The 27,044-nt window shown below is 35.1% G+C and overlaps 1 protein-coding gene and 1 pseudogene across 2 annotated transcripts in view; one reads left to right on the forward strand and one right to left on the reverse strand.

The window, feature by feature from the left end:
* Positions 1-27,044, reverse strand: part of COL25A1 (collagen type XXV alpha 1 chain) — a 436,533-nt gene that overhangs the window by 394,856 nt on the left and 14,633 nt on the right. The window lies entirely within an intron of this gene.
* LOC308495950 (small ribosomal subunit protein eS1-like) lies at positions 16,044-16,329 on the forward strand (annotated as a pseudogene). The gene has a single exon. The product of its transcript is annotated as a small ribosomal subunit protein eS1-like (transcript).

A 27,044-nucleotide genomic window follows, 5' to 3' on the forward strand; every position in this document is an offset into this window, starting at 1 on the left:
GTTCAATCTAGTTCAGAAATGAGATCGAACCACATGAAATAAAGAACAATGCAAGAAGACAAACTACTCAGGGCTACATCCGAGGTCAATATGCCCCTCCAGAGTCCAACGAAGAAGTCAGTATGGCTAGCTGTGAGGAATCCTTTGTTAGGGAAGTGGGAAAGGGAAAAATAAAGCAGTGTTTGTTAACGTAGGATTTGGGGATCATCTATGATTGACGCATTGGACAAACTAGTTTAAAAATATAAAACCAGATGGTGACTATCATTAACAATAGTATATTGTACATTTGAAAGTAGCTAAGAGAATAGATCTTCAAAGTTCCTCTCATCACAAGAAAAAAAATTTTAATAGAATTCTTCACAGTATACAGTTTAATGCTAGGCACATTATAAGTATTAAATAAATACTTGTTAAATTTAAATCGGCTTTATCAATATAAAGAAATTGTGTTCCCCCCTAATGAGCAGCATTCGCCCTGGTGAGCAGCTCTACAGGCATCTGTCAAGGTGCCCTCAGAGCAAATCATGACTGAGGTAATAATAGTATACCCATCTAATATTCTAATACATAGTAATTTAAAATAGCTTTGGGCCATGTTATTTCCCTTTTGCTCCCTATAATGAAGCACCATTGCTCAGTGTAAGAATAAGTGGTAAGAGAATGTGCCTTATGGTCAGCATGAGCTTGACTGCTGACCTATATTTTCAGAGCATTTCCCCATTATCCCATACATTTACCTACTATATTCTTAAATGCATGATATAATGCAAGCTCTAAAACTCTCCCATCTTAGTCATAACCAACTTTACCTATTGAAAAATAAAGATTATAGTATATAATATAGCATCATATGTATAACCACTACAGGCCTGAAAGAGCCATTCCTCTTAGGTCATTAGCAAAAGTTATTGACTTCAAGAAAAGAGTGGCATCCAATTTTCAAAGTACATATTCCTTCCTTTAGAGTTTCTTAGACAAAAGGGTCATAATTAAGCCCAATCTGGACAAAACACTGAAATAAGGATATGTATTAACATCGCCATGGATCACACAAGGTGATTTTAAGCTCTTTGTGCATAATAATATTTTATTGAAGGAATCATTTTCTGGTAATTTGTCCATCAAAACCTTTCAGACTAAGGGCAATAATATTTTTAATCACAAACTTTATATTAAATCATTTACAATATATCATGTGGAGATCTGCTGGAGATATATTTCAAAAGAGCACAATAATGAGCCTTTATAAGGTAATTATCTTTTCACTGTATTCAGTGCTAATCAAGTATTGATAATCCTGGTTTGCCACTTCAAGGGTGGCAAACTCAGAAAGGTTCAAATATGAGCAATAAAAACAATTAAAAGATTAGATACAATCCTTTATATCTAATAATATTGATATAAAAGGGGAAAAACCTTGGATTTTGGAGAACAGAAAAAATTTGGTAATAACACAAGTATGTATATAGATTAGAAATGAGTTTATATTATAGCAAATACAAGTTTATGTAAAATATTAGAAAGAACTGTTTAATTTGAAGTTTGTTGCCTCCTACAATGCACTACTGTGGAAAACTAAAGACTTTGTTCCACTGGAAACTGGTATGAGGTTGATGGATAGATTGATAATCTGAACAATGTTTAAAACAAAGCCCTCTCTGCCTCTGGAATTTTATACTATATGCCTGCCTCATTTTCTATCACTGAGCCCTATGCACTCTACTAATTACATTTTCTAAATTCTCTTCGTTCATGCTACCTTGAGAATATACTTTGCAGAGTAACATAGGAAATACTGTGATCCATCAAAAAAGAAAACAGAACACAAAAAGCACACCTCAATCATTCATTAAATAAATATTTTTTTAAATGTCCTCTATGCACCAAGCACCATGAGAAATCCTTGGCATACAGTGATGGGCAAGAGAGAATCCCTTCCTGTGGGTACCTTAGAATCGAATGGAATAAACCATCTAACAAGAAATAACAAAAAAGGATTATAAGTACAGTGTTTTTTTAAAGTACTGAGTTCTATGGAATCCAAACAGACGTGCATAAGCAGGAGAACTTAAGCTTCAGGATGGAAGAGAAGTTTAAGCTGGAATTGAAGAATTCAACTGAAGAATACAACAGGAGAGAAGTGGAAATGGTGCAATATGGCTCCAGGGCAATCAGGAGAGGAGACAGGGGGCTGGGAAGGCCGATGGAGATCCTGTCAAAGACTGTGTTATCTGTGTAGGTTCAAATACGCTTCAGGATTTATCAAATTTTATTTTAGAAGAAGCACTCTGGCTACCGTGTGGAAAACAGACTTGGAGAAGAGCAATAAAGGAATAGTAGGCTGTTACCAACCCCAAGGAAAGATACTAGTGGGCAAGACTAAAGTGGGAGCAGAAAGATCAGAGAAAAGCTGACAGACATGAGAAATTTAGGAGAATAGATGGGATTTGGTAAATGAAAAATTATAGGGAGTGCAGGCGGAATCAAGGATAGTTCTCAAGTGTCTGGTTTGGACAATAACCGCCATTCACTGAGAGAGGTGCAGAGGTAGGAACAAATTAGCTTGAGAAAGGGGAATGATAAATGTCAGTCTGAGCCATTTTGAGTTTGAGATGCCCAACTGAAAATCAGGCCTGCTGATTAAATGCCTCTAAGGAGATTTCAAATGAAATCCAGCAACATGTGGTATTATTGGCAGCACCAGGTTTACAAACATCTTCAGCAATCCCACTCATTCACACTAGTGAGTTCTGACTTCTGTTATTTTGAACCATGTAGTTTTTGCCTCTGACATTGGTAATTAATTAATTTTAATATATTTTTGAGAGACCAACATCACCTTAGTTGAAAGAAGTACATGTTTTCCAACTTAGAAACACAGTCTTGCTAAAAGACAGATTAATGCACCATAATTTCTGGTTAATCTATTTATAATGCCTTTTTTCTAATAAAGAAATTTAAAAGCAAGTTCAAGTTCAAGTCCATGAATCATGCTCTTGTTCAGACATTTTTGACATTTCTAATTTTAACCCTGTCACTAAGGTGGAAAAATTCATGATTTAGTAAGCTGAGCAAAGCTCACTGATCATCTAGTATTTAATTAGAAAATCCTCAAGTTTTCAGGGCAAACCATGAGCTATATTGGTTCAACTCTCTTACTCTAATCTATTAACCTATCTATTAAAGAACTAAGACACTACAAAGTATTCAGCATGAGCTAAAACTTTGGACTAATGATCATATCTCAGCAATAATACTGAGATGAAGACCAAGGGACAATTTAAACAGCACCACTTTCTGTAAACAAACTGACTATGCTTTCTCTTTAGTATTTCTTTTCAATTAATAGCGAAATTTTACTCATACTTTTTTCATTAAAATGAACTTATTCTTGCATGTGTTTTCTTGATGTAATAACACAGTATATACTAAAGAGAAGCAAGACGTCTTTGTGCTTTTGTGCCATTTAAAACACATAAAGAATTAAAGATATAACAATTTCAGAATCCCAATGTCAGGATTCTTCTCCAGAACAGCCTTTGTTGTGGCCTTACACTACATACCACCAGACCTTCTTGAATTTTACTTTCAGAATATTTGATCTGCTTTCTCTGATTATCTACCTGCTAAATGGCAATTAAAAACAAGCAACATTACAAAAATAAGCACTTAGAAAGTCGACCAAAAAAAAAAAAAAGAATGTAACAAATTTTGTTACATTAAATAATGTAACAAATTTTACTGGTATACTTGTTTAAACAACAGAAACTACAATCAAGCCATATCGATGAACACAACCCTTTCTCTGGTTCCTCTCATATTAATGGAATGCTTTCCCATAGTCCTTTTCTTCTCCCTGGTACTGTTCTACTCCCTACCCATCCTTCCTGCTAATACTACCTCCAAATATTTCCTTTGTTAAAGATGTTTTAATAGGGTCTTCTCTTCAGAAACAGGTGTAATAGTTAGGAGCTAAAAGTTTGGACTCTGGAATAAGACTGAGCTAACCTCTACTTTCAAAGTTACATGATCTGTGGAAGTTATTTAACCTCTTTGGGGCTCATTTATCCCACATATAAAATTGGGTGAATAGGGTGCTGTAAGGATTAACTGAGAAAATACATGAAAAAGACGTTTAAAAAAATGCTTGGCACTCAGCATAATGAATATAAGCTATTATTTTTATACTTGCTTGAAAAGCTATGGATGAGCAGCTGGAGAAGTGGACCATCTACAATTATTCTCTGGAAATAATGAGGTGAAGATCAATGATCTTCAGAAATCTTCACACAACAATGGAGTGGTGTGAAGAAAGAATGCCAATATCAATGCCAATTATGCTTTAAGTAGTATAACTTCCAGTCTCCTAAAAAGGCCCCATTGACTCGAAAATATACTTTACAGATTGTTTATGTTGCTGGCACTAAAGTTACCAAGATAGGCCAAGGGAGAATGCACTGGTAATTTAGGACTGGCTTTCATAAATAAATGGGTGCCCCCTGACTATTCAGCATGACCTCCTCAATTTGTAATGTTTACTATCCTCTAAAAAAAAGTATTCACTGTAGAAAGAGAAGATAAAGATTATTCCCAACCTTGGGGAAAATAATGACATAAAAAATGTGGATACAAATCTTTTTCTGTACAGTTGAACTACATGTTTTCTTCAAGAGAAAACCAAGTAGCAATTATAGTTATAAACCCAACCCATGATTTTTGTGCTGTCAGCCTTTTGGGAGTCCTCTGAGACCCTTCACCATTGCCCTCCAAGTTTATTCTGTACTGTGTCTTAATTAGATTAAATTGCATCACTTGAATCTGAGATCATCCTAAATCATGTGGTGGAGAAGCTAATGAACCCAAATGCTGAGCTACAGCTCTTAAAACCAAATGGGAAAAGTCTACAGAGTTTTTTCTGTGGGTTTTTAAAAATGGTCAACTTAGTCACCTTTCCAAATAGACGGTCAGAAACCCCTACTCATTTATTTAGCACAAGTGGTGACAAATTTTCATTCCTATAACTGACAAAATAATAAGGCTCAATAAATCAGGTGAAGTCCCATATTTACCTGTTATTTGAATGAAAGTTTTCTAAATTGATAGTAAACAAATTTTCACATTCAAACATGGCATGTTCTTTCCTATCCATATATATATATATATATATATGATATATATATATATATATATATATATATATATATCATATATATATAATATCGTATATATATGATATTATATATATATATAAAGATCCGGGGATCTAAGAAAGAAAATAAACTAGAAAATTACCCAATTAAAAGAAAATGTTCCATGCCCTTGATCAAATGAAACAAAATTCCATTGTAAGTTTTGAGTAGAAAAATCAACCAAGAAATTTTAACTCTTCTTTTTTTTTTCCTGTAGTCAATATGGCTTTGTATATCTCCCTTATGGATAACACAGTATAAAATCGCCTAAAAGACCTTTAATCAAATCTGACTTCATCTGAGGTTTGGATTTAGCCCATACTGTCTTTTCTTACTTATGACATCCATTCATCAAGATTATTTCACTAGTATGGAAAAAATGTGCATTGTGAGAAAGATTATTAGGGAGAAAATCTAAAACTTAAAATGCTAAATTTAATGTACCATAAAATCTGGACTGCAAGTAAATTATCAGAGTGATTGAAACTCACTTTTGAACATTTTTTAAAAGAACGATGTGAATATCTACAATATACTGAAAGAGAACACTGTTTTAACAAAGCACAATTATTTTCACCACACTTAATAGCATATGCATTAAGACATTTGGCTGACCAAAGGATGTCGGCAATTATGAGCACTGTCCTTTTCTCTTTGTTTTGTTTTCTTTTCAAGAGATAGTTATAATTAGGACAAGTATTTATGCACATTTAATCACGGTGGTTGTGTACCGTGTTTCCCCGAAAATAAGACCTAGCTGGACCATCAGCGTTAATGCGGCTTTTGGGTGCAAAAATTAATATAAGACCCGGTCTTATTTTCCTATAAGACCGGAAATGTAATGTAATGTAATGTAATATAACATACCGGGTCTTATATAATACAAGACTGGGTCTTATATTAATTTTTGCTCCCAAAGACACATTAGCTCTCTGATGGTCCGGCTAGGTCCAATTTTCGGGGAAACACGGTATATTTTATGCTGTAAATTACTGCTGTTGTGAGATCAGAAAGTGGTGACCATTGTCCAAGTTTTTAAAGCATATGGAACATAATATACTTGCATGCATAGACCACCACTGGAAAGATACACAATAAATACATTATTGTGATTTCTTCTGAACAGATGAGAAGTTTAAGTTAGGGATGGGGTGGAAAAAAGACAATCTTTTTTATTCTTGTTCAATGAACCTGTGTAACCTATTCAAAAATAACAAAATATTCTGTAATTAAATGTTTGGAGCCAAAGACATGCACATATTTAATACTGTTGTTTATGAAACAGAAAAAGATGACAGGCCAATCACGACAATCTAATATGTATAAACCATAATGGATATTTGTTCAACAAGACTACTTCGCCTGCTCAGGAAGACAAATCTAGATGCCCAAGGCTCAGCCAAAAGCTGGCTCCACAGGTATGAGCTGGCACAACAGGACATGATGCCCAGCCTCGAAAATCTGAATGCTCTCTTTTCAAAGGAGACCACTTCCTCAACCAGGAGGCTTCCCTCAGTTCCCTCCTTCACAGTTACCTCACTGTCGCTGCCCCTCCACCCATCCTAGAAGTATGTAAAGCCTTGAGGGGCAGGTCTTTTCCTGCAGCAGCTCTGGGAAGATGCCTTCCAGTGCTACTACGTGACAGCTCAGGGATTTTAGGCCACTTCTCCACTCTTGAGTTTCTCTTCAGTTATCCCTATTTCATATTTCTGCTACATGACACTAATGGTATATGTCATCAAGCCCCTTTTGCACAAAATTACACTAGTTCATTTACTCAGTAAATATTTATCGAGACTGCCATGTGTCAGGCCTTGTGTTCAGCACTAAAACCATCTATGGCATAAAATGCTTTTAATAAACAAAGATCATAATTATCTAAGACTTAGCCAACGTAATTATTATATTCCATTTATTTAATACCTTTCTATGTTCCAGTGTTTTATTAGACGCCTGCTGTACATTGTTTCTAATTCTTAATGGACGTTAATTTTTCTATTTTATAAATGAGGAAACTGAGGCTGGAAGGATTTAAGTTATTTGCCCAAGGCCAAACAGTTGGTAGCAGCCGAGCCAGAAATAGGGCCAGTTCTGTCTAGTTCAAAAGCCTGAGCTCCTCCTACTGGCTACACCAATGCTGCCTCAGTGGAAAATAACCAACACTGGTTTTTGTATTGATTTAGAATATAGTACTATTCTTCCTTTTTATTATTATTTTTACTCAAAAAACACTTAAATGCAAATTTAGTGGTTACCAGAGGGTAAGGGGGTGGGGGGGGTGGGTGATGAGGGTAAAGGGGATCAAATATTTGGTGATGGAAGGAGAACTGACTCTGGGTGGTGAACACACAATGGGATTTATAGACGATGTAATACAGAATTGTACACCTGAAATCTATGTAAATTTACTAACAATTGTCACCCCAATAAAATTAATTAAAAAAAAAATTCCTAATAACACAGAAAAGCAAAGCTAAAATGTAAATTTAATAAAGGCAAAGAAAATAATGTTGGATGTTAAAGAAAGATGATAGAAAAAAATGCCAAATTTTATAGTGTACTAAATTCTATTTTACCTAGTTTAAAATGATATTATTTCCTCTAGCCTTCTTTTCTCTTTGGCCTTAAATAAGTGGCTATTAAAGAGAACAGTCTTTCCCTTGCTAAAATAAATTAGATGAATATAGCTCTTTCACTTATGTGATGAAGCACCCCCAGGAGACCAACTATATCAACTTCTGCCTTGTCTTCATGGTAATGTGAAAATCCCATCTACCATCTTGGATTTGGTCTTCAGAGGCCTACATTTTCAAAGCCTCTGTAACTAATTATATTAAATATTATTGAGTACCAGTTACATGCTATGAACTATGTAGAAAAGAAATTTGACCAGCACCTTTCAAGGGAGTTCTTTATATAAAAAAACTTCATCCCTGGACACCATAGTTATTTTTCATACTAATGAGTTACTTTTTACTTCAAATTTTAACATGGGGTTGAGAACCTAGGGAGAGCACATATAACTTTTAAAGCATTCATGTTAAACTTTTCCAAAGAATTAGCAGGGAAAACAAAATCTCAAATCCTTTCAAAATTCTAGCAATGTTTTTATTGTAAATCCTTTTTTCAGAAAATTCTCAACTTGGCATGCAGTATATTTTTGGAAATTTTTGAGAAGTTTCAAGGAGTCTCTTTCCAGCTACATCACAATAAAATCATGGAAAGGGATGAAGGTTTCATTAATGTGTGCATCAGTGTGCAAATGAACTACCACTTTCTGCATGCCATTATTAAAATACACCAAATTGTTACTGCCCTCACAAGGTCAAATTTTAAAGCAAGAATATACTTTGGAAATTATTTAAGCTAACTCTATTATTTAAAGGACATAGAAACAGAGGTAATTGTGAAAGCGTTATCTAGGATTAACCAAATACTCTTCTTCGTAATATGGGTTCATTGATACTTGTATTTGTTTCCCAATTCTTCATAAAGTTCTTTGAAAGAAGTTTTCTATCAAATGCATTTTGAGCATATACTATGAGGAAGGCACTGTGTAGGATAGGCAGGTCCAGAAATAATTGAGATACAGAGGTATTACTACAAGAGTGATATATCAAGTTCTCATAGAACTTCTAACTATTTGAGTGAGTCTAACTATTTCAGTGCATCTTGAAGGATGGGTAGGCATTTACCGGGCAGGGAACAAGAATGAAGAAAGTTCCTGGCAGAAGCAAAGACAGTAGGTACCCAGCATGTCTGAAAGAATGAGGGCTTCCTGCGGCCAGATACTAAGCACTGTGAGAAATGGGCTCCATCCTCAAAGCAATGGGAATGACGGAAGTATTTTAGCATGACGTAAGATTTGTATTTTATAAATGAACAAACAAAACAGAAACAAACCATAGATACAGAGAACAAATTGATGGTCGCCAGATGGGAGGGTGCTAGGGGATGGGTAAAAAGTGAAGGGATTAAGAAGTACAAATTAGCAGTTATAAAAACAGTCATGGAAATGTAAAATACAGCATAGGGAATATAGTCAATAATATTGTAATAACTATGTGCGGTGTCAGATGGGTACTAGACTTATTGGGGTCATCACACTTCACACGTCTGATCACTATGTCGTACACCTGAAACTATAATAATATAACATCATATGTCAAGTGTAATTGAAAAATAAATTTTAAAAAAACGGGAAGGAATTGGGCTCAGCTAGGAGGAGAGACATGTTGTCCACAATAACAGAACAGAAGGAAGATAGGATAGATATGACTGCAGATACATTCATAAATTGAGGGAAGGGGACTGTCTCATGGCTTCTATTTTCTCAGTGAAGTAGGGGGCAAAGTATATCCATTGCTGACAATGGAGGGAGGCAGCATCATAATGATTGTGAATTTGTCAAAACTCAGCAAACATATATTTAAGACTTGTGTATGTCATTATATGTACATTGTACATCAAAAGGAAAAAACTATAAATATTAAACTCTAGTTTTAACAAATGCATGTATCTTTGTATGTAACCCAAACCTCTATCAAGATATAGCATGTTACCATCACCCCCAGTAGCTTTTAAAACTGCTCGACTTATATCAAACATTTATCTGACTCACTGTTGCATTCTCACTACCTACACCAATACCTGGCACAGCAGATATTTGCTCAATAGATATTTGTTGAATTAATGAATATGTGATATGATATTTTAAAAAGATTTGCATTTTAGAAATGTCTCAATACGTGCCCAACTGGGAGAGGGAAACAGGAGCAGAAAGGGAGGACATCTGAACTATGAAAAACGAGGATAAAGAGAGATCAGAGGCCACATGTAGGATTACCTACCTCTCTGTAGCACTCCAGTAACCCATCAGCCCACTAAAATACCTCATGCTCACCAGAGTCTCAATTTATTCAAGAACTAAGATTATGGCAATTGTCTGATTTACTAAGCAAAAGCCTTCCAATAAAAGGTAATAAGATTTTTAAACTAAAAATAATTAAATTAGATGCTAGTGATTGAAATTTTTCATTTAGCTCAAATTAACTAAGTGCCACGCAGAGCCTTATACAGTCAGTCCTGTTGAAGGACCAAACTGGCACTGAACTACGTCAGCAAATTGGGCTGTGGAATAACCATTAACATACAGAAAATGAATGTAATTTTTGCATTTCTTGCTTGCCAAAAGACAACAAAATGGCTAAGTTTTCAAAATAATATGTTTTCATATGATTATTACTTCTGATTGAAAGCAATTATGTCTGACCCCATGGTTTCCGGTATTATCAAAAGTTTTATACACCACCTTTCTCGGTGCAGCAGCAATAATCCTAGTTTAAGGAAACAATCATTCTGTGCATCAGCAGATCATTCTGTGCATCCGAATAATTAGAAAAATAAAGGCTAACACCTCCACCTTGGGCAGGTGACATGGCCTCTGGGTCTCAGTTTTCTTATATGCAAATTGTGATAGTAATGACTATCACATCTGCTCTCCAGGTTACTACAGAGGTCAAACGATATAATTAATGTGAGATTAATTATAAACTGTAAAACAAAACTATAAAAATAAACTAAAGGATTTTTAAAGGGCATTTCTTCTTTATGTGGCAAATAGCAGATTACCTGACACACAGATCTGAATCTTCTTTCCTCTGAATTCATAGCACGTACAGTCAGTACGACTCACTATAAAAATCATGTATTATGTTATGTTTCTTTGTATATGCATTATACAATTCCAAATTTTTCAAAGCACATTTGATTTTCCTGTCAATCAAATGTTCTATTTTTTTATTTAAAACATCTTGATAATCAAAACTCAATTAAAAATCTACTTTTCTGATTCGTTCTTAAAAATACGCTAACTTGTGTACAGATTACTTTCATCGCAATTTTCTAATTTTTGATATAACAAAAAGAGATAAAAAGAAATTTAATAAGATTCTAATGATTTAATAAGATTCTAATAAATTAACAGCTACTCCTTTTAGCTTTAGACTGGTTTACTGAGGAAGAAATCATTTCCACAGATTATTGACAACAATGGAAAAGCATATTATTGCCTTCAATATAATGGTCCTTTCACGTAATATTCCATATCATTGAATATGTAGAAAATATGGTAATATATCCTAGGGGAAAGAAGTAATCACTTAAAATGCTAAAAATTATCTCACCAATTAATTTCTGTTAAAACAAATAGTTTACGAATTCAGGGAAATAAGAAAAATTGAAAGTTAATTTTTTATTTAAACTTTAAAAACTTAAGTACTTAAGACTTGAAAATATTAATGAAAAAATCACATTCTATTTATAACTGGAAAATAATTACAAAATTTAGCAAGTAAAACTGGTATAATGGATACTTAAGTACTTGGTACAGAACATGTGGTTACAATACTTACAAATTGTCTAGGAACACTATAAGGTATGTCTTCTTATATAACACCCAGATGATTTACCTTCTCTGTGAAATTTTTCAGTATGTGTTAGCATAGTAAAAACCATTGATTATATTTTACCACAAATAATTGAGACCCAGAGTTATTAGTTGTTGAACTTTCCTCTGTGTTTAAAATACAAAATTAGTTTTTACAAAGAAGGTACATGTATACACAATGGCCTTCTTTATGGAGCCAATGTTTTATTAAATCCCCTTTTTGTCACACTACAAAAGGGCAGTCTTAGCCTACCAACAAAACAACTGAAAAGAACAGTAGCAACGAGTAAATGTGCCCCCGCTGGGTTTATAAAAAGTGTATGTTCCCATGTGAAGAAGGCATGCGTAAAGTACGGTAAGGAAACAAGTCTTGAGTCTATTGTGTATTGTGTATGATCTCAAGTGGAGCAAACCATTCGTTTTTCTGCGCAGCAAAAAGGACCCCTGTGAGCTTCCTCTCATGGACCATTGGAGTTCCCTTCAACCCTGACACTGCATAGGCTTTGAACTGATAGCTGCCTGTCACAAAAAGTTCCTCTCAAGCCACTTTCCCCAGAGGTTTCATAGGGGTTAGTCTGAGGTGACCAACCATGGCCTAACAAAAAGATTAGTGTGTCTGGGCACAAAGCAAGACAGAGATGTGAGTGACCCTCTTTGTAGCATCTTGCCACACAGTGAATATAGTCAACTACAGAATATGCAGAGGCGCCTGAGGGAGAAGAATAGAGGGTTGGAGAGGGAATCCGTCTTCACTTGGAATCTCTCTTTAATGCCATCGGGTATTTTCCCAAATACTTTTAATGGTTCTGTCTCCTTCACTCTTTATACAAGAAATATTAATAGAAATGACAATTTCTATTGAACCCCAGGCAAAATTAAGGATAGAGTACAATGTCAGGTTTCTCTCTAAAACTTTTTAGAAGGCAATCACTTGGTGGAGTTGTAGAATTATTATATATCCTTGGGGTTACATACCTGTCACCCTGATGTCAAAACGGCAAAAGCCTCCCACAAAGTCTTTGACAGGAAGTCATGCACGTGTTTTCCTTCCTTTCAACCTCCCTCTACTGGACAAACACCAACATATGCATTGTTCAATGCTAAAGAAAATCTCTTCTATAAAGTCTTCCTTAGCTCACTGTTCTCTTCCACATGTGCTGCTCTCATAGAACTAATGACATTTCATTATTCTTATTATATGTGTGTATCCTCATACTAGATGATAAGCTCTCAAGCATAAAGATTATGTCGTATTACTTTGTATACCTAACACAGAGCTGACATATAGTAGGCACATAACTATTTGTATTGTAATTCTTGAATTCTCCCAATGATGGAGAGCTACCACATCAAAAGGAAGACATTTTTAAACAATCTTATTGGGGGCGGGGGAAGCGGGAGAGGGTTTGGCAGATGACAGAAACCTGTTTCCTGTTAACTTCCACACCTGGCTCCAAGTTTTGCCCTGTAGTGCTAAGTAGAAATGGTCCACCACATATCTGAAGACAACTACCCTGCTTTCCTTAACATCACCACCACAATCTCTAGCTCTTGTCTTTTTCAAGTTAAATGCTCCCATTTTCCTCTTCTGTCATTCCTAAAATTTACAAGATAAATTTTAGATGCCCTTCATCCTCATTGCTGTCCTCTAGAACTTCTTTAGCTTCTCAATATTTCCTTTAAAACTATAAAAAAAACTGAGTGTATGGTTGAAACTGTGCATTACATGGCAGAAATACTACCTAACTTTATTCCAGGCATAACAGCGTTATTAATGCACCATTAAATGTTCCCCCTCAGCTTTCTCCTTGGTATCCCTCTATCCACACTCCTGAAAGGTGATCGAAAACTTCAATGGGATTAGGCAACTCTGTTTGCTCAGTGACCAATGTGTTTAATCAAGCAGACAGGAAACCCCTGTCCATCATCATCCACACATTCATACTCATTCAGAGTTTTTCTTAAAAGCACAAGATTATAAGCAGTTGCTTCAACTAATTAGCCTGATTGAAAGACAAGAGGCAGGCCAGGAGTGGGGTAAGGGGAAAGGAGACAATCATACTGATTTGTTCATTTTTGAAATAGAATTTTTAAAACTTTCTTCTTTCAAAGTATCTATCAACTAATTTGGATTTTTCCTGCATGTAAATATCAGAACAATGTCCCAAGAAACCTTGTGTTTTCATATATTTTAAACAATAAATTAGAGTGTTGAAAATATTAACATATAATCACAGAAAAATTTCACTCAATGGTAAATATCTTGGGAACCTTTCAGATAAGTTAGATTGTACATCATCTCTATGTATCTGGTTCTGCCTTTCAGTGTAATACTAAGGGTTTTCTGGCCCAATTAATATTTATTATATTATTACTACTTTTTCATTATTATTATTCTTTTACACCGTGATTTGCATAGTGTGGGGACAGAGCCCCAGAAAGCAGTTTCCAGGCTCTCGGCCTCACATAGAAAGGTGCTGGCTCAGGTAGTAAATGGCCATCAACTGTGATTGGATGGCCATCAGCTGTGGCTAGTTGGCCGTCAGCTGTAACCGTTGAGCCATTGGCCACTAATATAACTGCCGTGGCTACGCTAGCAAAAAAATGGGGGGCTAGCAAGAGCAGATTGCAGAGAGGCAGATGCCGCCAGCGAGAATATAGTGATATGACGCCCCTACTTATGGCTTCATGGGTGTTCCTTTTTGGCCTAGCCATATCCTGCGTTCTTATGTGGGGAGCAGGAGCAGAGACCCCAGAGGCCGCCCTGCGCGACAAATGGCACAGCGAGCAGGGTCTCCCGCATGACACATGTGAATACTTTTTTTCATTTCCAGAATGTCAATCTGTGCTATTATTTCAATGAACATGAGTTGAATTAGCACGTCAATTCAGGCCACCTCTCTGCAGCACAATAATTCGATCTATATAATTTCAAACCTTATATAATCTACTACTCAGACAGCATGCAACTATGTAGTTTTATAAATGTACAATGATTATACCCTCTGTCTAGCATTCATTTTTTTCATGTTGAGACTGTATACTAAAATAAGAAATACTTGGCAGTTTCACCAAAGAAAAAGGCTGGATGCCTTAAACTATTCATTTTTATTGAATTTTGTTCTATAATTCCTTGGAAAATATTTTATCTGTTTTTCATATGAAAGTTATATTTGTGGAGCTGAATGGCCATTTACGAGCTCCTACAGTAGTCTGAAGAACTAAATATTGTGCCAAATATATGAGAAATGCATTTCTTATGAAAATTTACAATATGCTACACTGAGTACTAAGGTCCGGCTAATTGTGAGAAATTGCTTTCTGTTAATGATGTATTTAAAATGAGAACAGTGTCCCCATGGAACACCTTCCAGCATCAATTCTGTTCATGAAGAATTTGGTGACTTGGAAATGTTCATTTTCCTTGAAGAATTCTCTCAACAAGTAATTTTTTTTAAAAGTAAACTGATCCTCCAATTTGTTACAATTGGTTTAACATTCAATTTCAAATTCTGCCTTAATTATGGCTATAAGATTTTCATAGTTAAGGACCAAGGAATTCAACTGACTCACTGTTTAGCCATGAAGAAGGTAATATTATATATTTTTAAATATACCTCTCCCATAATTAGAAGCAAACTATGACTTCTTGAAAATAAAATGGGTATAAAAGCAAATAACCTAATATAAAAGATATTTTATAAAACATGTTTTCTGCAGACTACACCAGTTCTGGAAATCATAACATTAAGCGTACAAATATGAACAGTCTGTTCTAATAAAGAAATTCCAATCTCCATGGTTATTGAAAGATGGGTTAGGGTCTAGAATGTAGCAAAGAGTCTACATCATCTTATGAGGAAGCTAGAGTTCCTGGAGCTCTGCTGCAAGCTGATCTGCACCCCCAGTTTCAGAGAGAGGATGTTCTCACAAAAGCCTTTGGATTAAAGCCAATGCGAAAACATTTCACTATATGGTGATGGTCCTTTTAACACTCAGATTCAAGTATTTGCCTTGGTCTTAAATTGTGTCTTTCACATAAGTGAATGCCAATTCTCTGGATCTTCTATAAACCTAAAAAAATATAAAAATATTAAGCACTTCAAAAGGATTGAACAGGACTGAACAAGGAAGATGAAAACATGAGCATATTTTGAGTATTCCCTTTTCTTCAACAAAGTGCATTACTGCATGTTTAAAAGAGGTTTTAAGACAAGAAACAACCCAAATGTCGATTCATTGACAGTATTTTTTAAATACAAATCCATTCAATGGAATTCTATTCAGCTGTTAAAGCAACAATAAATGGGACAATATCACCTATAAAATATTTTTGCCAAAAATGTGTAACCTGAATCTTATTGATTTTACAGGAAACACACTGTTTGGCTGTCTGCAGCACCATGGCAGTCAGCAAAAACAAGCACTTTTAAAAAGGTAGCAGAAAGGGAGCCAAGAAAAAGTGGTGATCCATTTTCTAAGAAAGATTGGTACGCTGTGGAAGCACCAGCTATGTTCAATATAAGAAATATTGGGAAAACACTCATCACAAGAACTCAAGGAACCAAAGTTGCATGTGATGGCAACAAGGGTTGTGTTTTTGAAGTGAGCCTTGCTGATCTGCAGAATGATGAAGTTGCATTTAGAAAAGCCAAATTACTGAGGATGGTCAGGGAAAAAACTACCTAACTTCCATGGCATGAATCTTACTCAAGACAAAATGTACTCTATGGTCAAAGAATGGCAGACCATGATTGAAGCTCATGTTAATGTGAAGACTGTTTACTGATATTTATTTTGTCTGTTCTGTCTTGGTTGTACTAAAAAATGGAACAATCACATTCAGAAGACCTCTTATGATCAGCACTAACAGTTCTGCCAAAATCAGAAGAACAAGATAGAAATCATGACAAAAGAGGTGCAGACAAAAGACCTGAATGAAGTGGTCAATAAATTGATTCCAGACAACATTGGGGAAAAAAATGTAGAAAAGGCTTGCCAATCTATTTATCGGCTAAATTATGTCATTGTTAGAAAAGTAAAAATGCTGAAGAAGCCCAAGTTCAAATTAGGAAAACTCACAGTACTTCCTGGTAAAGGCAGACGTTCTGAAAAAGCTACTGGGGAGAAGACAGGGGCTAATGTTCAACAAGGTGATGGATATGAAACACCAGTCCAAAACTCAGACTTCTAATTGTGACAAGTAAAATATCTTATTTTTTTTTGCAGGGGGGGAGAAGGTTTATAGGAAACACAAGAAATAGAGTGAAATAACACCATGCATAAACAGATAAATTTGGAACATGAGATATTCTACAAGACAACTGGCCCAGTGTCTTCAAAAAGTTAGTCATAAAAAAAAAAAATTAGGAGAGAAAATCTTCTAACCTAAAAGGAACTGGAGTAACATAGCAACCAAATACATTGCATAAATCTTAAATTGATTTGGTTAGAAGAAAAAATGGTAGCTAGAAAAGATATTCTCAATGTGGAACAATGTTCATCATGGCATTATTTATAACAGGGAAATATTAGAAATTGTATCTGAACATACAACAATAAGAAAACATTTGAAAGAATTATAGCACTTTCATATTAACTATTTGTTAATAATACACTTAAAACAGAATAATGTAGTTTAAAATAAATGATAATCTTATAATATGATACTACTAGGAAAGGATGGGGCATAAATCTGTATGTAAAATATGGGCCTAATATACAAGAGTCTATCTCTGGATTATTTGTTTTGTGTTTTTTCATATATTTTTCTCCATTTCTGATGTTTTTGTTTAGTGAAAATACACTATTTTTATAATTTTTTAAAATGATTTAATGTTTTAAAAAAATTAAGAAAGTCTGACCTCTAAAACAGGCATTTCTCAAGAAAATTGGAGAAATTCAAATATAATATATGATAGTAGATGACATTAGAAAATTATTTATTTTCTTAGGTATGATAACAGTATATTTATTCTTAGAAAATTTATGCTGAAATATTTAGTGGTGAAGTATCATAGTATCTACATCTTACATTCAAACAGTTCAACAAAACGCACACATATAACTATAAAGATATATAGATGCAAATACATAGATACAGAAAGCACATATAGGAAAATGTTAGACTTGATATTAAATAGGAAAAATATTAATTGAGATAGTACAATAAAACATTTTATAATACTTATCTGTAAGACAACATGCTCCACTTTTATCAAAATTGGTGTACAGAGGGCTCTTCTAAATAAATATAGTAAACTACAAATTATTACACACTAGTCACCATTCACTAGTTTACAAATAAAAAAATTACAATTAAAACTAAAATTGTTAATTTGATGACTATTTCACAATGTATATTAAATCATAATGTTGTTCACCTTAACAAATAACTTTGTGCAACTTAAATACACACAATTTTTTTTTATTGTACCTTAATAAAGCTAAAAAAAACTAAAACTTTGCAGGACTCTGCTTGATTTTTCTTTTCGTTACCAAGAATGCAATCCAGCAACTATAGAATATGAGAGGGTGCTATGAATTGACTTTGTCATGCTCTAAAAATTTCTATCTTTAACAAATCCTCAAAATCAGTTGGTTATATTTTTCAAATTCCTCTCCTTTACAAAAAAGGTAAAGAAAACCTTGATTCCAAATATGTACGGTATTTTAGAAAGTGGGAGTTATGGGAAGTGCAGTTATTTTGACATTTAGGATTCCTTTTGTAATGAAAGTAGAAAATCTAACTTTATAAAGGACTAGCTAGAACCCTCAAACTGGTTTTAGAACGTTTAGGTGACAAGGTGGTCCATTCCAGAGGAACCTGGATATGAGCTGGTTGTGACTTAAAAGGACAACTTAATAGTTGATAACTACTAATAATTTACTCAAAACCATATTTTACACGCAGGAAGCACAACAGAATTCAAAAACAGAGAAAGCTACTTCCACATTCTTAAATGGTTATATCCAAGAAAACTTGTTTAAAAGTTTGTATCTAGCCCATTAATAAGTGCAACACTAAAGCAAACAGTGCAACAGAGGGTGTTCTTTTAAAGGTTATAGCTTTATTTTACAGCAAAATAAGCACTTTTGCTAGTTACACTACTAGAACTTTCTTCCTCAAAACCCCTAGTTCCTTGAAAACCCCAAGAAAAGTGACTGTTCTAAGTTACAGTCAAATGTACTCTGATTACTATAACCATAAACTCTGCTAGCCAAGCTTGTGGGGTGGGGTGTGCCAATATGCAATCCTGCAGCTAATGGGGAAACGATGTCACACGCAGTTAAATTATATTTTTGCTTCACGTATGTTTTTAAAACTTGTTCATCTCTCAATAAAATCGTGTTTTTATATGAACACTAAAGTTCATATTAAGCAATTCTGCAGCTACTCCAAAAAATACAGTAGAATGTTGATGGATTTTTGGCTGGGTTTTTAATCCAGCTCCCCAAAGAATAAGAGGAACAAAAACAGTTTCTGCAAAGCCTTCAGGACAAAACTTCAAGAACAACAAAAATGCTTCAAGAATGATTATTATAATTAGAATATTCTTTTGTACTTAGAAAAAAGTACAATATTTTTCCCCTCTATAGGGCAAAAATTGAACCATAAGCCAGAAGTGGAAAAGAACTAAAGTTGTTAAATTATATGAGACAATCTATCTATCTATCTACCTACCTACCTACCTACCTACCTACCTACCTACCTACCTACCTATATATATATATATATATATATATATATAAGACTGTACCCACCAAAAATTATTGATTTGAGCCAAAGGGTGAAAAATTAACACCCTTTGGAAAGAATTCTGAGAAGATTTCAAGTAACTATTTATAGAATCAAGAACAGTTAAAAATATTCCTAAGCATAATTTGTTAATTTCTGATACTATGGTTTTATCACCTCCCCTTCAAGAGTTCCCTATAATGCCAGTGAGTGCCAGGAGATCAGTACTTTCATTCACTTTTTAATGTGAACTGTATGCATTATGGGCTGTAAAATGTTCATAAAATTTGAATCATTATAGGTAATTATCAGTGACGCACACCAAGACATGTCAGATTATTCACTGTAAAGTTATTTATAAAAGCATCGAAAATAATCTAGAGATATAAAAAGAGAAACTGTTAAATTATGGGCAATCCACATGACTATCACATAGAGATTTAGCATGGTTTTATAATGACTATATAATGCCATTACAAGAAACTATTTTTCTACTGTTACAAGAAAAAAACTTTTTAAATTTTAAAAAGTTTGCTGTCTTTTCAATATACATTTGAAGTCTTGAGAACATTCATTTGAGCTATATAATATTAGGTTAGTTGATTCAGACTTTACATAAGAGGTTTTGATATAACTTAAATGCTTATTGTAACTTATGTCTAGTTACTACATAAGTTCTATTATTGTTGCTCAATTCGTGGTGCAGCATTGAAGAAACAAAGGATGACAATCACTTTTAAGGAAAGGAAAATATTACAATATTCTTAATCATTTTAAGAACAATCTGATACTCTGAAATATGTCACAAACAAAACTAAACAGCATTAACTCGGGAGGATTATGGTACTGAAAAAAAAAGTTTATATAAAATATGTTATTCAATTTTTCTCCAAAAATGAAATGAGTACCTCTGTGTGTAGTTGAGGTAGGTAGCTGTTATCGTGAAGTTCAGCATTTGACCAGACTGAATAGCACCCAAAGATTTGCTTTATTCGGCAAAGTGTTTTAAAAAGTTATTTGAATGCTTTTAAGTGGGTTTTATCTCCCATCTGATAACAGGATACCCCAGTCCAACAAACGTTGTACATTACTCATCTGGTTTTAAACTTAGACTTAAGTTTTAACTCCCATTTACCCTATATTTTGTTCTCTTTCTTCTCCTCCATCTCCTCTTTTCTACATACTCATCGAACTTTACTTCTGCAAGTTGGGAACCATGTTCCTCATTAACCCTGGACGATCTCACCTAAAGTTCAGAAAACCCCAAACTACTTCTCTATATTTTGCCCCGTTGAAAAACATTTATCAACCCACAGAATAATTTGCTCTTAGCCACATTATTTCATCTAAAAGGAAAAAAAGTTTTCCATGAACAAAAAAGTTTAGAAAACATGATACATTATATTCCCCATTTTGGAGATTCACAATACATAATTGTGAACTATGTATTGTGATAAATAAATCCTACAGTAAATAAATCTGTTTAACCCAGTGTGTCTCTAATTTGTCTTGAATATTTTCTTCCTCAGAACATTTGTGAACATGAAAAAGAAATGGTATTCTGAGGAACACAGTTGAATGCATTGTAATACATGAAAGACAACGGAGTGGAAGGATCACTGGTAGCAAGACAATTCCAAAGGTGCTCATAAACAGATTAATGGCAACCAAAATGAAAAGACTACTAGAAAGCCACTATGCTCTGTCCTATACTCTCATGCTCAGACATTTCATCAAAGAATCAAAAGAAAATACGTAGGTCAGTTCATCAAATTTCTAAATTATATGAATCCAAGAGGAGTTGGAAATTTATTGAAAGAATCGTGATCCCAACAACTCCTGAAAAAGCTAGAATCAGGGGTCTATAAAATAGGTGAAATTTTAATGAAAATAAATATAAAGTCTTCATTAATCTTCCCCTTTCAAGAGAACAAAAACAAATACTATACAACCAAGGATAAAGAAGACAGAACCTAACAGTAGCGTGTACAAAAATACTTAGGAGTTTTCATCAACACTAAACTCAGTGTCAGTCAATAGAATTACCAACAAGAAAAATCACTGTTAACTTTAGGTTGCATTAGTTAGCAGTACAGTATCTGGAACTAGGGAATCTCTCTCTCTCTCTCTCTCTCTCTCTCTCTCGCTCTCGCTCTCGCTCTCGCTCTCGCTCTCGCTCTCTCCTATCAGGCTCCATCTGGAGCTGTATTCTAATCAATGTACAGCACTTTGAGAAAGAAGTAGACAAAGTAGAACACTGGAACAAGCTAAGGACATTTATTCCAAAAACAAAAACATCAATAGGAAATATAACAAGTGATTTCAAACATTTGAAGAGTACAGAGGTATTCAATTTATTTTTTATGAAGTAGGGGGAATGCTGTGAAGAACCAAATGGTGGATGTTCAGAGGAGATGAATTTAAACCTCACAAAAAAATGAAGCTTTTTGACAACCAGTCCATAGACCGAATGGTCTATTCAAGAGACAATCATAAGTTGCATGACCATTTAACCAGAATGTCACCGAGAGAATTCAAATATCAGACGCAACATAAGTCTAGATAAGCTTTAAAGATCCTCCCAACACTGAGATAATAAAATACTATAGGAAGCAGCATCACCACTTAGAGACATTACCAAGAACAAAGCAACACACTCTCTTTGGAAACAGGGATATCAGGGCCAGTGGGTGCTGGAAGCTGACTCAGAAGAGCTGACTATTCAATTTTCAGGATTTTGTAAGACCATTGTTGACCACAGTCAATATTAAAATTCAAATTATATACACTTACAATGAAAAAAACTATTAAAAACAAAGCTAACAAACACTTCCTAATGTCACTTTGTTAACTTGAAATCAACCCTTGTGGAAGAGTTATACCCTGATGCTACAAATCAGGGCTCCTCTTGAGAGCAGTTGTAAAATAGTTGTCATATCAGTATATCAGTAATATATTTTGTCCTTATGTATTTATTCATCTTCCATACATACGTGTACAGCTTGAGGCTGTGTGGAATAGAAATAGGAATCAAAGAAATCTCCTCCTCCAGAAACAGGAAAATCAGAAATGGAAAGCAGTATCTGAACTTGCAAAAGTGATCTGCCTTCTTATTGAATCCACTGTGGTACATTTATACAGTAGAATATTCTACAGCCTTTAAAAAGAATGATGTAAATCAATCTGTGTTGGGAAGACACATAATACATTACTAACACTAGACTCCTCTGTGGAGAGAGACGGGAGATTAGCTACCGTGTTTCACTCAAATGTTTGCATTTGTGGCACATGCACGTATTATTTTAATAATTATAACAACGTTATAATCAAACACAAAAAAGGGGGTCAACCATGAGCAATATCTTGACCCAAGGCAACAAACAGAAGCATCCACAAGTGAGAGAGGAGCCTTGACAAAAGCAGAAGCAGAGATAAATGTCTTAAGCCCAGAGGGCACTGCACTGAATGCCTCCTGCTGAGAAGATAGTACAGTCATCCTGCAGGATGTACTCTGCATCCTGATTGCTCCGGCTGCCCTCCATTTCCTGTTTTCTCTGGGAGCCGGCCCAGAGGAGATATTCCTGCCTTCCTTATTCCCTGGGTATCCTTAAAAGAAACGTTCTCAACCGGGGGCGATTTTTACCAGTAGGGATATCTGGAGACATTGCTGGTTGTAGAAATGAAGAGGTGCAACTGGCGTCTAGTGGGTAAAGGCCAAGGATGCTGCTGGACAAGCCACAATGCACAGGACAGCCCCCACAACAAAGCAGTAGCCAGCCCAAAGTATCAATAGTGACAAAGCAGAGTATTCCCGGCACCGCTGTTACTAAAGACCACCCGAGAGGATCTCTGTTCTTTATGACCCAAGACTGTCTAGCCAGGATCTTCACTAAAAAATATGGCCAGAGATTCTGAACTGATGTTAAAGCGAACCCACATGGCTCCTTATAAATAACTGCCATGAAAGGTAGCCTGGGAGGGGTTAAAAATGTTACACTTGACCTAACTGACAGAGATTATTTTTCTTCAGAAAAACCATCTAATTGGTGTGTTACCGGCATTTCTGCAAAGTATCGTAATACTCATTAGAGAACTTTAACATCTTCTTTAAAGAAAAAATCAAATACCAACTTCTCTAATAACATGTTACTATTTTTTAAATCATGAAAAGTAAATGAACTGGAATTAAGAGTTCAAATACCAATTATCATTGTAGTTTTAAATCCATTAAAATTGGATGCGGTTGGCTACAGGGTATACTTTTGTAGCTTTTACTTTTCTTACAGTCTTCAGTCTGCATATCTGACACCACGATTCCTTCACAAGAGCTTAGCAGCCTACTTATTTCTTTAAACGGTAAGGCATATGGCACAGGGTCTTACCCATAGTGAATTGCAATACATTTCTTTATTAGTTAATTGAATAAAAAGATTTTTTAAAGACTACTATACAGGTGACTTTTTAATTTTAGTGAGAGTTGAGTTAGGTAATAACAGAGATAAGTTACCATCTACAGTATATAATTTTGACATTAATATCCAAAATATTTAATATTTATAATGAATCCTCTCTTCCATCTAGTAATATGGGGCTACCAGAACATAAGCTGCTTCGGAGAAGGTAAATATTTCCCCACAATAAAACACCAATCACCATGCAGTTTCAACATATCCCCAACCCCCCTCACTCCCTTTCTAACATGTTTTCTTCGTAGGATGTATAAGCAGGGCCAAAATCTGGCCAATATCTAGTGTGAGCCATTCTTCTACCAAAACCCAAGTGGACTCTGATAAAAGGTAGCAGCAACTGAAACAGGTAGGAGCAAAGACAAGCATCCATATCTGGGCGGCGAAGGGCTGAGCTGTTTAAAGTACTAGTAAAACGGACATTGTGCCTAGGTAACAGTAAAAGTAGAGATCAAACAAGGCAGGGGTCACCAGAAGAGGTAACTGACCAAGAATAGGCGAGTAAGTCTTAAAAGTATTGACTAAAGACAAGCTGTCTGAAGCAGAATGAACATATGGGAATTGGATGAGTGTCCAAGTTGCCAAATTAGTAGATAAGCTGTCTAAAGTCACAGCCAGAATTGTCAAAATAGCACAGGATCCCAGAACCATATGTGGCCTGGGTAAATAATATAATAGCCTGGGCGTAATATCCCAAACCACAAGAGTAAGGTCAGCCACTCTGTTTTAACATTAGTGGAACTATTCACTGACATCGAAACACAGGAAGCTGAGTCTTCCAAAGTGGTCTCTACATTAAACAAATTTTCAGTATTATAATTTTAAAGGCCACTTTATGTAAATCATGCCAATAATACAGGCCTGGCAATCAGTGCTATCCCCACGAAACATGGAAGGAGGTAGAATAACAACCATTACTACATTGAAGAGTAAAAACAATTTTTTTTTGCTTACCTGAAAACTTTCCCGGGTGTAGTTGCTTTAAGAATATAGGAGAAAATATGCGTTCCAATGGAAAACTATGCATTGTCTAGAATGCACCCTTCCCACTTACCTGATTCTGATTCTTTGTGAGCTGTTTTAAAACTTGGTTAGGCATCTGTAGACATGCAAATTCTTTCTGACTGAGTGAAAATGACTCCCTCCCTCATTGTGGAAAAATCCAGTTTTGCCTCCATTATACACTGATTTCAATATTCTGCAACTATAAGTATGTCTGTCTTTAAATTCTCAATTGAACAGGTTACGACATCTTGCCAATTACTTCTTTAGTGATTTAGTAAAATCTTTAACACATGCTCATTTTATACCTGTATAAAAGTCACAATTTTACTTTTGAAAATTATCTTTTATCAGTAATTTTTGAGAAAACAATTAGTAACTTTTTAAAATTTGGGAGAAGTATTGATATTTACCAGTCATGCTTTCCTAGTTATGCTGCTGGATTTAATCATAAGTATAGCTATTGCCCTGGAAAGGCCTCGAGTTTGGGGGACCTAAGGATAATAAAGCCCCTGACTGATCAAATCAGAGGTGAATAGTAAGCCAAGTAGATTCTCATCAATAGAATGGAGGCAAAAGGGTTTCTATTTGTACTAGAGAAGGGGAGGGAGGGTAGAGAGGAGAGTCTGACTAGAATGAGAGTTCTTCTTGAGCAATACAGAAGACCTATTATCGTAGTTTCATGAATACATGACTACATCCCAAAGACAATCCTGTCCACTCTGTTTGCAAGTAACAGATTGCAGTAGGACAATACCTGCTCACTGACTGACTGCCTGACAAAGCATAATTTCTATTTGTGTTTGCTGTGTTCACTCTTGGTTTCAATGAACATTATTAATCTTACCATATCCTATAACTGTGAATGCCGTGTGAATGTTCAAAATGCTAGCAGTTACATACTGTGTGATTCCAACTATATGACATTCTGGAAAAGGCAAAACTATGGAGAAAGTAAAAAAATCAGTCAGTAGATAACAAAGTTGGAGATCTCATACTTCCTGATTTCAAAGCGATGGTATCAAAATAGTGTGGTACTGACATAAAGAGAGAAATGTGGACCACAGGAATGGGACAGAGAGCCCAGAAAGAAACCCTCACATATATGGTCAAGTGATTTTTGACAAGGGTGCCAAGACCATTCAATGGGGACAGGACAGTCTTTTCAACAAATGATGTAGAAAAAACTGGATATCTACATGCAAAAGAATGAAGTTGGACTCTTACTTTACACCATATACAAAAATTAACTCAAAATGGGTCAAAGACCTAAATATAAGAACTAACACTATAGAATACTTAGAAAACTTCATGACATTATATTTGACAATAATTTCTCAGATATGACACCAAAAGCACAGGCAATAAAAGAAAAAAATGATAAACTGGACTACATCAAAATTAAAGACGGTTCATCGAAGGACACACTTAACAGAGTGAAAAGTCAGGAAATATTTACAATTCATGTATCTAACAAGATGTTACTAGCAAGCATATATGAAGAACTCTGACAATTCAACCACAACAAAACAAATCACTTGATTAAAAATGAGCAAAGGATTTGGTAATATTGTAATATAAGAAAAAATGTGTATATACTTGGTCTTCATCCCTGGTTCCTGACATAAGAGCTTCTAAGACCTTTGGCCTCTCCAGAATGATAAGTTTTTTCGTACCCTCATGAGGTGACTGGGGGAGGGGGAGACTAGAAAGCTTCAGGATGGGGGCTGGTGGCCAGAGGAATCAAATCATCTAATTAGTGGCTTGGAACTTTCAGCCCCACCCCCCAACCTCCAGGATGAGAAGGTCCGGAGATTCAGTTAATCATCAATGGCCAATGCTTCAATCTTGCCTGTATAATGGAACGTCCATAGAATCCTAAACAACAGGGTTGGAAAGCTTCTGAGTTGAACACATCCCTGTGCTGGGAGGGTGGTGCACCCCATCTCCATGGGGCCAGAGCTCCTGCACTCAGGACCCTTCCAGACCTTCTTCTATGTGCCTCTTCATCTGGTTGCTCATCTGTATCTTTTATATATTCTTTATAATAAACTGGTAAATGTGAAAAAAATGACTACAATCAAACAAAAGTGAAGACTTGTAAAAGACTGAAAATGTGAGAAAAATGATGTACGATATACATACATAGGGGATAAATGTGACTGATTATAAACTTCCTCTCTGCCTAGAATTTCTTC

The sequence above is a fragment of the Rhinolophus hipposideros genome (genome assembly GCF_964194185.1).
Source record: "Rhinolophus hipposideros genome assembly, chromosome: 1".
Lineage (NCBI taxonomy): Eukaryota > Metazoa > Chordata > Mammalia > Chiroptera > Rhinolophidae > Rhinolophus > Rhinolophus hipposideros.